At 38.2% G+C, this 16,870-nt stretch overlaps 1 protein-coding gene across 1 annotated transcript in view; it reads right to left on the bottom strand.

The window, feature by feature from the left end:
* The window catches only part of LOC129249918 (homeobox protein prospero-like), a 52,210-nt gene extending 36,331 nt beyond the window's left edge, over positions 1-15,879 (bottom strand). Inside the window, exons 1-2 of the mRNA XM_054889584.1 lie at positions 15,695-15,879; positions 12,766-12,914 (exon numbers count right to left, since the gene is read on the bottom strand). The gene's annotated coding sequence lies outside the window, so the exon portion shown is untranslated. The remainder of the gene's footprint in view (positions 1-12,765; positions 12,915-15,694) is intronic.
* Between the last annotated feature and the right edge of the window lie 991 nt (positions 15,880-16,870).

The raw sequence follows: 16,870 nt of genomic DNA, 5'->3' as shown, positions 1-16,870 counted from the left end.
AGAGCCAGACGAGCCTACCAAAGATCAAGGGGAAGAAAAGCGCTAAAAAAGGCAATTAAAAACAGTAAACGCCGGTGTTTCCTCCAGCTTGTTATGAAAAAACTTAAAGTGTTTAAGCCACTTCCAACAACATGCCCAGCTACTCTACGTAATGTAGTAGAAACACTGTTCCCCGTGAAAGACACTTTACGAGACTACGAATTGGTAAGACTCGGTGAAGACGACCAAAATGTGCAGTTAACAAACAAAGAAGAACTCCTGATGAGCATAAAACGGATAAAAAATAATAAAGCTCCAGGCCCGGATGGAATCCCCAACGAGGCCTTAAAAGTAGCAATCCAAAGTCGTACCGACATTTTTGTAGATCTCTACAATACATTTCTAAAGGAAGGTACATTTCCAACCCAGTGGAAGCTGCAGAAACTGGTTTTAATTCCAAAAGGATCTAAGCCTGCGGAAGATCCTTCAGGCTACCGCTCCCTGTGCATTCTCGGCACCACAGGGAAAATCCTGGAAAGCCTGATCGCAAATCGTCTGGAGGCTGCTATAGAGGATGTAGGCGGTCTATCACCCCGACAATTCGGATTCCGGAAAGCCCGTTCAACCACAGATGATGTATCTGCAGTCAAAGCCATTGCACAGAAGGCGATTGAAGGTACTCGATGGCTATACGGTAGCAAGGAGTACTGCCTAATTGCGACGCTGGACGTTAAGAACGCCTTCAATACGGCGAATTGGAGAAAAATTCTAATCGCGCTGGATAGTTTCCACATTCCAATGTACATTCGTAGGATTGTCGCCAGTTACCTTTCTGACAGAACCCTGCGTTATAAAACCGATACTGGTGTAAAAGAGTACAAAATAACTGGCGGAGTTCCACAAGGCTCAGTCCTCGGCCCTTTGTTATGGAACGTTATGTACGATGGAGTTCTGCGTCTCAATCTACCTCTAGGGTCACAAATTGTAGGATTTGCTGACGACATAGCTGTTGTGGTCGTGGCTAAATCACTCCATCAAGCCGAAGAAGCATGCACCCAAGCTGTTGGCATGGTAAAGGAATGGTTGTGCAACAGTGGTCTAACTCTTGCGGACCATAAAACCGAAGTAGTACTAATTAGCAGCAGGAAGATTGTGGAGTCGGCCAACATAATGGTGGGCGATCATGGCATAGGATCGAAGACATTTATTAAGTATCTGGGAGTAATAATCGACCGTAGGCTTAATTTCAAAGAGCACCTGGCGTACGCGAGCAGCAGGGCAGCAGAAGCAGTAACTGCGCTAACGCGAATAATGATGAACATCAGAGGCCCTAGGCAAAACTGTAGGAAACTACTCAACTCTGTTGTCTCATCGATTATGCTGTATGCAGCTCCAGCGGAAGCCACTAATTGCACCTCATATGTGAAGTGCATGAAATCAGTGTACCGATTAAGTGCCCTCAGAGCGTGCTGCGCGTTTCGAACGGTATCGGAAGACTCCATTATGGTTATAGCAGAACTACTCCCAATCAACCTGATGGCAACAGAGTATGCTGAAATATACAAAAAGAAAGCTACTTCAGACGGGTGACAATACGCAAGATGGTAAGAGAGCGTAGCCTGCGTTCATGGCAGGAGAAATGGAGCTTGTCCCCCAACGGACGCTGGACGTACCGTTTGATTCACACAATTTTCAAATGGGTTAACCGTGAACATGGACAGTTAGATTACTATATGACCTAAATACTGACGGGACATGGGTGCTTTAAATCCTACTTATATAGGTTTAAGCACGAGGACGACCCGTACTGTTCTCATTGTGCACCAGCTGTAGAAGACGCAGAACATGTTTTCTTTGTCTGTCAGCGATTTGTATTCGAAAGGGAGGAATTACCCTAGGTGGGGAAGCCAATTTCGGCTGATAACCTAGTGGATATTATATTAGAGTCAGAAGAACATTAGTCCGCTGTATGTAATATGGCAAAAATAGTAATCTCCAAACTGCGTCGCGCTGAACAGCGCAGATCTTCATGAAGAGCCAATAGGCCGCTCCCCCTTCCCTGAAGTAGTACTTAACGGTTGTCCCGCGGGAGGGAAACGGAGCTGGGGTGGGTTTTTAGTGGGTGAGCCGAAAAGCAAGTCTCAGACTCCATAAAAAAAAATGCTAGGGCACAAAGTGTGCATACGCACATACAAATATGTACATGCATATGCAAAAGAGAATTGTTTTAGCATTTGTTAGGCAGGAATTCGATCATTCGGGTCTTTAGTATTTAATTATTGTATGTAAATATGATAAGACCTCATGGTAGCTTCAGTGCATACATATGTGTGCAACATTATATTTATTAAAGATGCAATTCAACTTAGGCAATTTGGTTTCATTCGTGGTTTCACTTCATTTGTGACAATTCACACTATTCGTAGCTCGTGAAACTTCTCTATACATTAACGTTCTCTGGTTGCAGTATACTCGTACAAGCAGAATAATAAGAATGAAGGAAATATACCATTGAAATGCTTAGCAATGGTTTAGGGTGTGTTAAAAACATTCTGACAGGAAAATACAGTAATAAGTACATAGCGTAACTCGTTTACAAAATATGTTGTCATATAATTTTAAGGTCAGTGTTTCAGTTTTTGTCTAACTTTGCTTTTCAGCTAATTTATGTTTAAACACCCAAATTTGCAAGATTTCTTAGCTAATTCAACCTCATTAAACTAGTACTGAAAAACTGGATCTTGGAGCTTTATAGTATAAGCCATTGATGACGGCGCGAAGTATCATCTGTCTAATATTAAACTATACACCTTCTTATGAAAGCAATTATTTTAACAACAGCATGACATTTTGTTACACCAAAAATATCACTATGAACAAGCTGTTTTCTATGTCCTTGCCGCCCTCAATGTATTTCTACTATCATGTATTACAATATTACGACATCGGTGAGAGCACGGTGTACAGAATATGGAAGGCAGAGTCTTCCGAAATCTGCTACTTAATTTTTCGCGATTTGACAACCGATGTCCTCCAGCGCTGCAAATAAAAAAAGGGCATGTAGGATAGTACACATAACAGAAGTGAAACTTTCAAGGCAGACAAAGAAAGAGGGAGAAACCCGAGAGAGAATGAGAGAGAGAGAGAGAGGGAAAGAATATGTATCTAAATAAATTCACAACATTGCAAAGAATACATATAGACAAAATTTACAAAAATAATGCACGTGGTGTATCAACTGCGTATATATCATAGATGACTAGATGTGAAACTCTTTCATTTTGAGAGAGAGCGCGCCCATGAGGACGTTTCAAAACTTGGCAGCACTCACACATTATGGGATTTTGAGCAGCTGATAGGCGAAATGGCAGGCTGCCAGAAGAAACGCGCCAAAAATAACTGACGAAAACAGTTCCTTTTTGCTTAATGGAGAAATGACGCGTTGAAATGTTTATAATTATTTGTCTTAAAATTAATTCAATTGAAATGTAATAATTGAAGTGAGTTTGTAGAATCCAAAGCTCGTTATATCCTTTTCGGCTTCTACTTTTAATTAGTCTCATGTACATAATGTAATTTTACTGAAAACTGTCTGTTGGTTTATGTAAATTTGTATATACGTAAATATTCTATGGTTGAAAACAGTAGGTATGGGAATTGAATTTTAGTTTGAGATATTTTACAAAAATTAAAGGTAATCTGCTTTAACTTATTCTGTTCGTAGTTTGAGATTTTTTTTTGTTACCCACTTTCTGTGTTATATTAAAAAATCGCAATATGTCATGTTTTTAATTATAACTTATGTTTTTCGCGTTCATTACTTTATTATTATTAAATTACTTTTGTATTTCAGTTTTAAATAATTTCATTTACATATAAATTTTTAAATTTGTTGCTTATTTATGTACATATTTCATACGGATTGTGCTTATTTTTAGTATATGTAGGTGTTTACGAGTAATATACTTTTGGGCAACCGCACACTAAATACTAACCTCAATGGTGGTGTGGAAACTAAAAATTCCCAATTTTTGTTTAAAAAAATACCCAATTCATGTTTCTACCGGTGTGGCAATATTGGAAAATGTTATAAAAAATGCACATTTTTCAGCGCTCTCACGAGAAAGAGAGTTTCACATCTAGTCATCTATGGTATAAATGGCTTCTGTCGCCAACGCGTACTGCCACAGCACGCACAATATGATCTGTCGCATTCTAACTATACGTTGCTCTCTCTCGCTCCGATGTATTAGCGTGGCGTTATAGCCGTGCGCACATATAGCGTCTAACACTATAACGTGCATAGACAAGGCACGAGCATGCACAGTACTATCTATCCTATTCTATTCGCTCGTCCATCGACGCCTAAGAAGTTTCACTTTAAAAAAAAAAGGAAAAAAAGTTACTTATTTGTAAATACAGTTATCGACTAATTCTCGCGCCGATAAGACGTTTCTTTTTTGCATACGGAGTTTCGCTTGATAATTTTAGTATTCGCAAACGTGAACTATGACCCCGAGGCCAGTAAACATCGAGGCTAACCGCTTTGCACTACTCGATACCGGACCCAGAAAGAAAAAGAGACGTAAACCTTCTATAAGTCTGCCGTTAACAGATTTCCCTTTTCTTCCCGAAACCAAAGTGGATGATCTAAAATTTGTGGTTATTGATTTCACAGATTCATCTAAACCCCTTTCTTCCTTTTCATGTTTTGCCATACATCGTGCTATTCAGCAAATTAGCAGCCAAGTTCACTCCACATTCTCTGTACGAGATGGAAAATTACTCCTGCTTGTAAAGAATAGTTTATTCGCCGACAAAATTTAGAAATGTAAAGCAACTAGGGAATATATGTGCCATATCAGCAACCCTACACGAATCACTCAACCACGTGAAAGGCACAATATTCGCTCCATTTCTATAATAAATAACGTCCCGGAGGACGAAATTGTAAGTGAACTTAGCTCTCAAGGAGTTGTAGCAGCCTATAAATTCCAAAAAAATAGACGAAAATTTTCGGCCCTCCGGACTTCTATTGCTAACTTTCAATCTATATAACTTGCCCAGTAAAATTAACATTGCTGGGTGCAAAGTGTTAGTCCGGCAATATATTCCACTTCCCATGCGCTGCAAATCATGCCAACTTTTAGGGCACACAACGAAACATTGTAATCGTACTCCCCTTTGGAATAATTGCGCCCTTCCCCCCCATTCACCATCTGATTGTAGCCGAATTTTTTGTGCTAAATGCTCCCAAGAACATCCCTCTTCCTCCAAGGAATGTACTAAATTCTTACAGGCTAAAGAAATATTAAAAATTATAACTATAAATAAATGTTCAATGCGCGAAGCCATCAAACTTCATAAACAACAGCAAACCATTACAAATTCTCCTAATATCTCATACGCTGCCATAGCTTTCAATTCAAATGAAAGCAATAAAAATACAATATCAACGGCTTCAAATAACGGCAATAATGCTGCCTTCACTCTAACTCAAAATAACAATAACAAAGACACTACATACAACACATCTAATAACTTAGCAAAAACAACTGAAAATTCCAATAACTCTTCTAACATTTCCTCTGTTACTGATCGTACTAACTTTGCAAACTCCCCAACAACAAATCCCTCCCCACTCATAAATTTTCCCTCAGCAATAAATACTAATGAATGCAAGTTCCCTTCTTTCTCCCCAAGCTCTAATATCGCATATAATTCTACTAAGCTTAACGAAATTGACGCCCAATCAACTTTCTTCTAAAACCATAGCTTACTCTCATTCTCCTTTAACATAGTTCTCAACTGGTGACACTCTGCTTATATGACTGCTCACACATGTTGATTCTCTAGCTTTCTATCTCTCCATTTTCTCTCCAGTTTTCTTTCTTTCAATCTTATTTCATATGATCTCAATTTTGCAATGGAATCGAAACGGTTACTCTAATAACTACAGTGCGCTCCAACTATTAATACACGAACACACACCAACTATAATACTTCTCAATGAAACTCATCTCCCTTTCAATGCTTCGGTTTTGACTCCAAAACAATACACTTTTCTTTTTCACAATCTACCACACATAAATACAAGCAAAAAAGGTATCGGGATACTCATAAGAAGAGGCATTCCTTACAAAATAAACTCCATTCAATCCAGCTTACCGATTCTCTCTATTGAAATTAACCTAGTAGGAAAAATCAATATTATTTGCACGTACATTTCACCTGATCAACAATTCACTAGCTCAGATATATTGCATATTATTCACCAAGTCCATCCTCCAATAATTTTTGCCGGCGACTTTAATGCATGGAGCCCACTCTGGGGCTCCCCAACGCTAGGGGAAAAAATATCGAAGATGCTTTACTATCTTCAAACTTAATATGTTTAAATAATGGTGCCGAAACACACTTCTCAACACATTCCTCCTTTTCACATATAGACCTCACAATGTGTACTGATTCACTTGCTACAAAATGCGAATGGAATGTACTCAACCATCTTCATGGCAGTGATCATTTTCCAATTATTTTAAAACTGTCTTTAGGTACAATTTCCAAAAATGTTAAATTTAATATGAAATTCATAACCGATCATGCCGATTGGCAGAAGTTTCAGTCTCTATGCGAAACAAATAATAAATGTAGCGCAATCGCTGACAACCCAAACCAAGAAAGTGCACGATTAACAAAAATTATTCGAACTTCAGCTAAAGCGAGCATACAAAAAACAAAGCCAGTAAGAAACACAAAGATTGTTCCCTGGTGGAATAAAGAAATTGCTAAGCTTCGGGAAAGAAAACAAGTAGCCTGGTATCAATACAAACGATCACGGTCACTAGCCAACCTTATCTCCTTCAAAAAAGCAAATGCTCTCTTCCGACGAAGTACAAAACAGTCAAAACGTAAGTGCTTTGAGGATTTCACAAGCAATATCAATCCATCCTCTAGTCCAAAAATAATTTGGAATGCTTTGAATAAACTTTCTGGAACACCTAGAAACTAAACCATCCGTTGTATGAAGGGGGCAACAGGTTCCATTATCGATCCAAAAGAAATTGCTGAGTTATTCGCAAGATACTAGTCTGTAACCAGTTCAGACGATTCCTTTAGTTTCCAATTGCAAACTGCTAAAACCCAAATCTTGTCCAACCACGACCATCCTTCTCATTATCTTACTTCTTGTGCTAAACAAATAGAATCATGTATATCCTACACTGAACTTTGTTGCGTCCACTTTTAAAGGAAAATCAGCGGGTCTAGACAAAATTTCTTACCCAATGATCAGACATATGCCCAAAAGTCTCAAGCTACGATTGGTTAATCTGTATAACAAAATATTCGATACAGGTGTCTACCCCCAATTTTGGAAAACTTCTTTGGTCATACCTCTTCTTAAACCAAACAAATCATCCGATGGAGTTGCTAACTATAGACCGATTTCGCTTCTTCCATGCATGGGCAAAATATTGGAAAAGATTATTGCCAATCGTCTAATGTGGTACGCTCAGAGAAACAAATACATATCATCGAACCAAGTTGCCTATAAAAAAGGACAAAGTACATCAGACGCTTTAATTAATCTCGATGATTTTATATGCAACGCTCTATCGAGCAAAAATCACATATCCGTACTATCCCTTGATTTTCACAGAGCTTTCGACAGAATAGGAGCTCATATTATAGTACGGCAGCTTATGAAATGGAAAATAGGTCCAAAAGTGCTACGTTTCGTCACAAACTTTCTCACAAATCGCAAACTCAAAGTTAACGTAAACGGCTTTCTTTCACCAACACTTCCACTATATAATGGTACGCCGCAAGGCTCACCTTTCTCCGCCCTTTTGTTTATTATCGCCTTTGATGATATCAGTCGAATAATAGAAAAATATAAAGGAATTGAGCACCAGATCTATGCAGATGATGTTTTAATGTACTCTAATGTTTCCGACGTTCCTTTAGCTCAATCTCTATTTTCAAATATTCTTGCCGATATTATACATGGTCGCTGGAGTCTGGTGCCTCACTTTCTTTAGAAAAAAACCCATGTGCTTCATATTTGTAGGAAACACAAATGCACTGGGATAACTCTAACACATAACAACACTAACATCAAATGTGAAACACAGACTTTAAAAAGCCATCCACTTTTGAAGATCAATGACATACTTCCTCCCAACAAACTGTTGATGTTATCTAAACAAAACACACCAAACGAAGTTTTTCAACAAACCTTTATTGAACTAAACTCCAAATAGCTAAGTAATGGCTGAAAGTTACTGTTCACGGATGGCTCCAAGTCTGCAGAATCTACCTCGTTTGCAGTTGTTACTGACACTGACGAATTAATCTGTAACTGGCTTCTTCCTACAATGTGTTCTATCTTTACCGCTGAAGCGTCTGCAATTCTAAATGCAGTCCACTTCGCTAGGAAAACTAAAGGAAAATTTCTAATATGCACGGATAGTAAATCATGTATGTCAGCAATAACGTCTCCGTCCAACCACAATCCAATAATTGAATCAATTAGAGACATGGTCATCGGTGCTCCTCGAAAAATTAAACTTACTTGGATTCCGGGTCACGCTGGAATAAAAGGAAACTACTATGCAGACGCAGCTGCAAAAAATGTTATAAGGACACCTACTTTAGTCTACGACATTCTAACCAAATCCGTCATTCTCAACCTAGTCAAACATATAAGGTACCAAGAAGATGCAAGCGATTGGAAGACATACAAACACCATTACACAGAAATTAATGAAGACAAAAAGCGAATTACTTATACATCATCTTTACCCACAAGTGCCATGAGGGCATTTACCAGATTAAGAATTGGACACACTATCATAACTCATGCCCACTTACTGTCAGGTGATAGTCCTTCCAAATGTCCTCTTTGTAACCACACCGTCACTATCAAACATTTGCTTACTCTCTGCCCGATCCTGCACAATTCATCTGTGAGCTATGACAACGTTGATATCATAAAACTGCTTAAAACACCCTCGGATGAAAATATTATGACAATATACAACTTCTTGAAAAACAATGACTTGTTAAAATATATTTAAGATACTGACACTTGCACTAACCCTTAGCAATTAGTTTTTACTCATATGTAACTTTAATTAAAGTGGCGGCTGAAGGCCTCGTAGCCAGTGCTGCGTTTTGATATTTATGTAATAAAATTAGTTTTGTTATATAAATTTAATAAAATAAATAAAATATTTGTAAATATTCAGTAAATGGCTTGATAAAATTGTGATTTTAAGACCTGTGGTTTTTAAATTAAAAATACCAGTCTAACGGTTAGACGCGATAGAAGTGAAACCTTCCGTAAAACAAACTGAGAGAGAATGAGACGAAAACAGCATTAGAAGCGGGACAATTATAGGTTCATTATAATATTGCTATAAAGTTCATATTTTATTTTCTTCATTTTATTATTATTCATCCTCAATGTTTTCAATTTCAACAAATGATACGAGTGGCTTATGATAGCTAAAATATGATAGAAATGCTTTGGTTTCGATGTTGTCAATATATCTTTGAAATACCGCGTCAATTGTTGTTTTTGATCGTGTTGTCGATTCAGTGCGATTGTTACACATTTTTAAATAGAATGTTGTATTGAGAAAGTCAATTAAAGGAACCGCTGTGTCCAAAGCAAAATTTACGTTAAAATCGCCACTTAAAATCATTGGAACTTTATCGTAATCTTTTCTAAGTATCCGCGATACTTCTGGTGTATACTTTATTAAATTTTCGTGAATGAATTCCGTGATGCTATTTATTGATTGATTCGGTGAAATATAAATTGCCACAATTAAAACTGTTTTTCCATTGCTCAATCTGGTTTCGCATACACATATTTCTCCCACTTTAGAGAGCTGAACAGACAGTGATTCTAGTTGCTGTGCATTCAGATCTATCTGTGGAGTTACAATACGAGCACCGTCATTTTGATTGTGGAATATTGCAACACCGCCTGCAATTGCGGTAAATATTTAAAAATGAAAATATTTACGAATATAAAAATACGGACACAATACAGCACAAGCGGTTGCTATTATGAGCATCGTAACGCGTATATTACACAGACGTACTAACATACACACAAACATTCGTAGGACGCTTGGTCTAAGCAAGTATTAGGTAGTGTAGTATAGGTATACATAATGTCTTCTCGCTCACCGTGGCTCCGTAATACGCAGGCGCGCACACATACGTACTAGCATACATACAAACATACATACGTATGACGCTTAAACTAAACACTAAAGCAAATAATAGGCAGTGTAGTATATATACTACAATACTCACTATTCTAGCGTGGCTCAGCACTACGCAGCCACACACATATACGTATATCAACATATAACGCTTCGTAGTGTCGCTTTTTCGTTTCATCGAGTCTCAAATCAGTCCCAACGATTCTAAAGAAGTTTTCACTTCAAAAAGTGAAAAAAATAAAGTGTCGCGTGTTAAATTGTGAAAGCAGGATTTATAACAGTTTTTTTCCCGACGCCTTGAAAGAAAGTGTGAATGTGTGTATAATTTCTTGTGTCTGACAGTTTCCATTGCTTTCGCTTACTCTTCCTCTTCACAAAGAAGTAATTCCTCTTCATTTTGTTTGCATAACTGCAGTGCCTATATTACGGTGAATTGGGAAGGCACAATCTTGTATTCTATCAACCTTGGATGCGAGTGGGTCTGGCCCATAAAAACCATACCACAATAAATTGAGCATAAATGTTATACTCCTATATTCTCTCCACTGTGGCGTGCATGTATACACGCTTATCGTTTAGGTCCAATTGAAACGAATTTCGTGCATTTTCTTTCGTTTGGTCTATTGGCCCAATTCTTTTTAAAATTGTCCATTTCAAAAGTCTTTGGTTAGATTATTATCACCCCTTCACTTCATGCAACAGTTTCGCCAATTTTATCTATTGGGGCTCCTTTAATTGTGTGACTTCCATATGTCTATTCAGTTTTGGAAGGTAACTTCCCATTTAACCTTACTAATTGTATGCGAATATTTTAAGCGTTGTTTATTTAAATGATGTCGATATTAGCAGCTGTGGTCTCGTATTCAAGGTCACACACCCGTGAAGCCGCAAAGTATACGTTAAATGATGATGACATCCATGAAACCGAGGATATCAAGGACCTAGGCATCATTGTGGATAGCAAGCTATCTTTTAGTAAACACATAGATAAGATCACGCTTCAAGCCAATAAAGTTCTGGGTTTCATAACAAGGACCAGCAAAGATTTCACCAATCCGCACACGCTGATATCTCTCTTCAACACTCTCGTACGACCGATCCTGGAATACGGATCTGTCATATGGTCTCCATATACAGATTACCAGATCAAACGCATCGAGTCAGTCCAAAGGAAGTTCTGCAGGACTTTAGCACACCGGTATAAGCCTCAAGGCTGCACCTCAACTGATGACATCTACATTCATTACGGAATCGAGGAACTGCAAAGACGTCGACAGGTGACAGACTTAGTTTTCTTTTACAAAGTACTCAATGGCCTGATAGATGCTCCAGACGCAGCAGCCTGCTTTGAATTTGCGCCGGCTAACCTACATCTGAGGCGTCGTCGCCTATTAAAAACTGTCAAGTCAAGCAAAAATTACGTAATTGGTGGCCCACATAATCGTATTGCGAATCTAGTCAATACACTCAATAATGACGTGGAATTCTATGGCGGATCCATTGGTGCATTTGTTGCAGCTGTTAAACGGCACCTAACATAATTTGTTTGTTCAATTTATTAACATATTAGTCTTACTGTTATCTCAAACTAATAAATACCCCCTCTATATTATTATATTAGTATAAATTATTCCCTTTTTTGAATAAATTAAATCTATGTAGTATATTGCCGTTTGGCGTTTGTATAATTAAATAAATAAATAAATAAATAAATAAATAAATAAATTGATCCAATAGTGATCGGAAACGGAATAAATGTGCTTTATGAAGTTTTTACGTAGACCTCTTACACTAAATGAAAATTAAAATTGATTTGATGACTAAGGCAACAATTTCCTACATTAAATATCTTCCAAAACTGTACCAATATAGACCGTTATTGGGAACAAGTAAATTTGATTAAAAATAGATCGGGTGAAACGGCTTTTGGAGAATTTTGTAATTTTATTTAAGCATAATTAAATGCATAATTACTAAAGTGTGTTTTTGTAATGTGCAAAAATAATTTATGTATGTACATTATTGAAAATTAAATAAATCAATACTTCACTACAAAAATTTATTTCCAGTTTACATTTTAAATACGATATATTTTAACTTCATTCATATGACTTTTAATACAAAGATGCGCTCACTTTAATTTAAAATGCAATTACATATAACAACAGAAGCAAAGCTATCCTTACTGATAACCAGTAGCAATCAAAGCTCAAGCATCAAAACTTATGCTGGCATGCTTTGCTAAGGTAGTCCTATGGGTTCCAAGGTACATGGAAATTACTGGAAGAAATAGCTTACAAATTAGCAGGGAAGGAGCAGCCTCCCCATCTATAAGCCAAAAAACCATCTTGTGGCCAAGGAAAGCGTATGTAGCTTCTCGCTCTTATTCAGCTAGTAGAGGAAAGACAAAGAATATAGTATTGGGACCATAGATAACTTTAACCAAAACCGCTTTAAAAATTGTATGGAATTAAATAAGAATAATTTTAGAATCATTGCAAGAAATCTTAGAGGGCATTGTAGATTGAGATATCGTTTTACTCACCTGGGATAATGAGTAGGGAAAGCCACTGAATGCCACTCACTTGGGAGGGGTAAGGACGATTGTTCTGAATACGGTCCAAACAGTTCACAACTTATGGGCTTCGCCCAAGTAACCTCTAGCTAGCTCCCGAATATCCATTTGGCAGCGAGCTAATGTGAGAAGGTGAAGAAACACAGTATATCTGGATGAGCGATGGATTTGGGACGCGCAAAAATTCGCACACAAAAAAACATAACAAAGTTTCGGATGAGAATTGCTTTCTCTGATTACGATCCCTGCAAACGAACTAAAAATTACGATTTGAGAGAATGCACCTGGAATGTCCAGTCCCTTAATGGGGAAGATGCATCTGCCCGGCTGGTTGATGTCCTCGTAAGAGCAAAGGCTGGCATCCCTGCCTTTCAAAAGATGCGATAGACGGCGCAAGGTTGCCATGCAAAGGATCGCAAATTCGAAGTCGGTCATTCCGGTGGACGAGCGTCTCGTAATAACCCGCATCAAAGCGATAGTTTTTAACATCTCGCTCATTTGCTCCCACGCTCCAACGGAAGAGAAGGACGATGCGAGCAACGAATCCTTCTATAAGCGCCTGGAACGTACCTATGAGCGCTGCCCCCGTCACGACATAAAACACATGCTTGGGGACTTTGATGCCATGTTGGACAACGAGGGAGTTTTTTATCCCACAATTGGTAAGCTCACCTTGCACAACAAAACATTGTAGTCTGCAGCACCATATTCTAGCATAAAAAAGCATAAAAGCTACCTGCTTGTCTTTTGATCGAAAAACGCGAGGCCAGATCATTTTGCGATAAATGGATGACATGCTTCTAGTGTTTTGGATGTACGTACTATCTGAGGGTCCAATATCGACATGGATTATTAACTTATTACAGCCAAAATACGCACACGCTTCTGTGCAGCAAAAAACGTACATCTAACTACACGAAGAATGCTCAACATAGGAAATCTACAATCGCAACAGACAAGCAGAAGATTTCCACTCGACTCTTACTCCTGCTATCTGAGTGTACTGCCCATCAAACCGGCATGCAAGAGCAATGAAGTAACATTGTACGACGGTGAATGTTATGCTGCCACACAAAGAAATGATGCTGCTTATAGTGCTACACTGCGATCGGTCGCAACGCGTGCAATGTGTGACAGCTAGCGGGAGCTGAAACAAGAAGAGCGGCGTGTTATGAGAAAGGCCGAGAGGCCGAACTATATGAGGGCGACGAACTTAAGATGCTGGCCAGCAGCGAAAACGCCCGAAAATTCTACCAGAAAGTTCGGCGGCTTACAGAAGGTTTCAAGATTGGGGCGTTTTCCTGCAAGAACAAAGACAGAGGTCTGGGGACTGACATCCAGAGCATTCTTGAATTACGGAGGGTGAAGATCCCGATACCCACATCGCTGACGGCGGGACTGTTTTTCCGCAACACGACTATGACGAGGTGAGAATAGCGATAACCCAGCTAAGGAATAACAAAACTACGGGAGCTGGCTAAGGTATTCAAACACGACAACGAGGAGCATGCATCAGCTTTGATGCAAAAAATGGTCGGATGAAAGCATGTCTGCCGATTGGAATTTAAGTATGCTTTGCACAATCCATAAGGGGGATCCTGCAATCTGGGCCAATTACCGCGGAAATAGTCTTCTAGATATCGCCTATATGGTTCTAGCAAGCGTATTGTGTGAAAGGCTGAAGCCCACCGTCAACCAACTGATGGTACCTTATCAGTGTGGCTTTAGACCCGGAAAATCCACAACCGACCAGATATTCACAAAACGCTAAGTTTTCGAAAATACCCACAAAAGAAGTTGCCTATACGCCGCGGCGTCTGAAGTTTGTGTCCCCGCAAAACCAGCATTGCCCCAAAAAAAGTAAATACCCAGATTCAGCAATTTATTGTGGAGCAATCAATACATAACACCATTTGGAATCGGTCCATCATCCACATTGTAGAATGCAGGGAACACAACAAGTTCAAATATAATCGCAATGTCATGAAAACGAGGTAAAAATAGTCCCGGAAATATTTCAATTTACAAAACAAAGCAATCACTTCTCTACTGGTTACCGGCTTGCTAGGCCGTCTACAAATAATTCCAATCACTCTAAATTATTTGATGCAGAGGAAATTCCTATTGAAACACCGCAAACTCGCAAAGAGCCAAAACCTCTGCCAACCTTTATGTCTGGACTGATTAACATTCAATTACTCAAAGCGCTACTCTTTGAGTTAGTTCAAGGAAGCTTTGAACTAAAAATTGGGAATGAAAATGACGTCCGAAAAGTGCTTCAATATAATTGAAAGGAAGACCGAGTTTCATTCCTATAAATGAAAGCATCATAGACGACTTAGTGTTGTGCTTAAGGGCATGGATCCAGCAACATCCATGGATGACGTTCACACAGCAATTGAAGATCTAGGCCACAAAGTGGTCAAGTTTTCTATATAATACACAGATTCAGAAGAAAAGCAGTGCCAATGTTCCACATAATCTTTAAAACAGTCAGCAATAATAAAGAAATAGGTGCAAAACTTTCCTATTCACCGACAAAAAATTTGAAGCCCAAAGGAAAAAACGTGAAATCTCACAATGTACCAGGAGCCAACGATGTGGACACACAAAGCACTTTGTAATCGCAGCCGACGATGCGTAAAATACGCTGGTAGCCGTTTAGCAGGAGATTGCCTACTTATAAACACTTAGAAAAATGTCAAATGTGTTTTATGCGAAGACAATTATCTTGCCAACTACAAAGGGGTCATGGAATATAAAACACTACAACAGAAATTTTATAGAACATTGAGCAAAAAACAGACAAGTACTGCTGTCTATAATATGCCGCGAACCGTACTCCTTGTAATCCAGCTGTCCTAAGCAAGTGTTCTTAAAAACAATATAGGTACTTTACCTACTCTACAACCTCCACAATCAACTGCAAAAAATATCTCTTCGGACGAGCAGAAAAACGAAGTAGCCAAACTAAAATCCATAATGAAAACTCTAGTCGAACAAATGAGCACCATATTCAACTTGCTGACAACAAATTCATTACGTTCACACATCTCGGCGGCGCGCGGAATTTGCAATGCTTCGGCTGACGGTCTTTCCACCGCTATAAACGCAGCTGACCATCATTATTATATTTTCATATGTGTCTAAAATTATGTCCCGGACTAACTAGTGATCGCAGCAATTTATTGCCACCAAACCAAAAATCAATCAAAATGAACGATTATCTAAAAGTACGTTCACATATGCAGTGATTAGCAATAAATGGCAATACTGCTGTTTCCGTGGCGCCGCAATTTAATGGCGGATTCTTATAGAACTCGACAAAAGAAAACGAAATGAAGGAGTAAAATTTTTTGATATCTCGCTTAGTTTTTAAGTAATTTAATGTTAAAGTTCTCTAATTTAGCGAAAAGTTGGTGTTACCATACACCTGAAATAAAAACGAAGTTCGTATGCAGAGATGTTCAGAAGAAGGTTCATTGTAAAACTGCAATATTTTTTGCTGTAATTTTAAGTTGAGAAATAATTTTGAAAATAAAAACATACAACTCATTCAAACTTAAAAACAATGATATTAACACATTGTGTGCGGGACACGTAAAAATACGTTTTTCGCAAACTGTGGGTAGAGCGCGGGTCACGTAGTTATACCTTTTTATAGATGGGTGGTAGAATAAGGGAAATAAAGATATACGGGTTATTAATGTTTGTTGTTACCCTTTCTCATACCTAGTATTACGATGTACAAACATATACAAATCAAAATAATAACGGTAAATTGTGTTTAACAGTAAACAGCATACGAGCAAATTTAAAAGCAATTAATTTCAAAACAACTCTTATTTCAGTTTTAGTTAAGTGGCGTAATTCACAGTATACAGAAAGTAGCTTTATTTATTATAATAACGATAGAGAATACATTCTAAGATAAGAAAATAAAAGTTAAAAAAAGAAATCAGAGCCTTTTTAAATTTATACTGATTTTTAATAACAATAAAATTCGCGCACATTTTTCAATAAATTACCCGCTCCAGCCGTAATGCACTGGCACAAAACGCCCTACCACAATGTG

Source organism: Anastrepha obliqua, chromosome 6 (assembly GCF_027943255.1).
Source record: "Anastrepha obliqua isolate idAnaObli1 chromosome 6, idAnaObli1_1.0, whole genome shotgun sequence".
In the NCBI taxonomy this organism is placed as follows: Eukaryota; Metazoa; Arthropoda; class Insecta; order Diptera; family Tephritidae; genus Anastrepha; species Anastrepha obliqua.
Note: the sequence above shows the minus strand (reverse complement) of the source record. Positions and strands in the feature narration are given on the sequence as shown.